The sequence below is a fragment of the Lactuca virosa genome, chromosome 5 (assembly GCF_052849685.1).
Source record: "Lactuca virosa cultivar CGN04683 chromosome 5, Lactuca_virosa_CGN04683_v6, whole genome shotgun sequence".
NCBI classification, from domain to species: Eukaryota; Viridiplantae; Streptophyta; class Magnoliopsida; order Asterales; family Asteraceae; genus Lactuca; species Lactuca virosa.
Window position 1 is genome coordinate 447,899,213 of NC_136430.1, and position 1,792 is coordinate 447,901,004.

Sequence of the window (1,792 nt, forward strand, 5' to 3'; positions counted from 1 at the left end):
GAAAGATAATCACGGTTGGACAGGCCCAAACCGAGAATACAAAATGGACCGAACTACTAAGGCCCAATGGCACAACCCTTTAAACTCAACAATCTCCCCCTTTGCGCCAATTGAGGCGAGAGACTACTTCGGTTGAGTAACTTTAGTCTTCCTCACAATCTTGAACGGCCTGGGGATGATGGCAAGAAGAGTTTGACGGAAAAGAATATACCACCTAAGCATATCAGTAAACATCTTTTTATTGGCTTCGTTGTTCTAATTACACCCGTGAACAATATCCAGAATATGCTCCAGGCAGGCGGTGGAGAACAGGTGTTTGTCAATAAGAGCGAACATGCACTTTTGACCTTCGCCCCTAATGAAAATGACCGTATGAAACTTGGGGTCGATTTTACCCTTAATCATCACGTTGACATCGTTTGCCCTCCCTATTGGCTTCATAGTGGGCTTCTTATGTATGGCAGAGGCGATTTCCTGATCCATCTTTGTGACTTCATGAATATAGCACACGAGCATTCGCTTGATGTGATCGATAATAGGCTCATACACCTTTTGGTTAGTCAACAAAATTTTGTTCAAGAGAATCCAATCATGAGGATTCAGATTCGGCAGATCAGCCAGGGAAATCATATGAACCGAGCTATCAGAGCCTCGGGTCACTTTGAACTTGATGTTGATAAACTTCCCTGCTGAAGTGGGTTTCAACACCTTGACCGTTGTGATTTTCTGATTACTCCAGGTCAGGTATTGCGGCTGAGCAAACTCAAGATAATACTCAACCAGATCCCGATCAACCTTCCGGTCTAGGGAAGGAATGCCAGCCGTTGACTCAAAACAATGAAAAATGAATGCCTTTCGGGTGATTGGCATATCAAATTGTGAGTCCTTGGAATTCTCAAGCCCAAAAGAAAGGACCGGTTCGAGCCAATGAGTGCTTGGTGCATCGATTACCTCCCTCTGAAGCGTTTCCATAGACCACTCAGGAAACATAGACTTCCTTTGTTCTAGCATTTCGTTCGCTTTCCTCTCCTTATCAAGAATTTCTTTTTCTTTTTGAATCTTCGCCTCAATTTCTCGTTCAGTAGGCTTAAATTTAAGATCTTCGGTTTTAGAAGCTTTTCCTTCTGTATCAGTGTCATCGTCGTTTTCATCCTCATCATCATCACCAATCATCTTCTTTTGGTTGCCCTTCATACTGCCCGAAGCTTCATAACCCTTCGGCTCAGTAGTGACTTTCGGTTTTGGAGGTGGTTGAGATTGACCTTGAGTAACATTTTCTCTCCCTTGTTTCGGAGGGACAACTGGCTCCGGAACACCCTCAATTCTGCTCAGAACATCCAGAGCAGGTCTCAACTTCTCAGCCAAGTGGCGTCGAATTGAGATGGTAGGGATCGAGTCATGGGCTTCCAGAAGGTGTAGGATAATGGAATGTACATCACCAACCGAACTTTTAATCACTTCACGCTCAGATTTTAACTCTGCAATCTCCTTGTTTGCAGCCTTGAGCTTGAGATTCTGAAGTTTAAGCTGAGAAGTGCGCTTATCCAGCTCATCCATAATCTTGTTTTCGACAGCAAGCTCAGGTTCGAGTTGAGTGAGACGAGCATCAACTGAAGTGTGAAGCTCAGAGTTAGCAACCTGAATTGCTTGGCGAGCTTCTTCAAAATGTTTCTTTTCAGCTTCCAGTGAATGCGTAAGATTATCAACCGAAGCGTTCACTGTTTGAGCATTCTTCTGAGCGGCAGCTTGGAGAGAATCAAGAAATAGTTGTGCATCCGAAACTAGTTTTTCG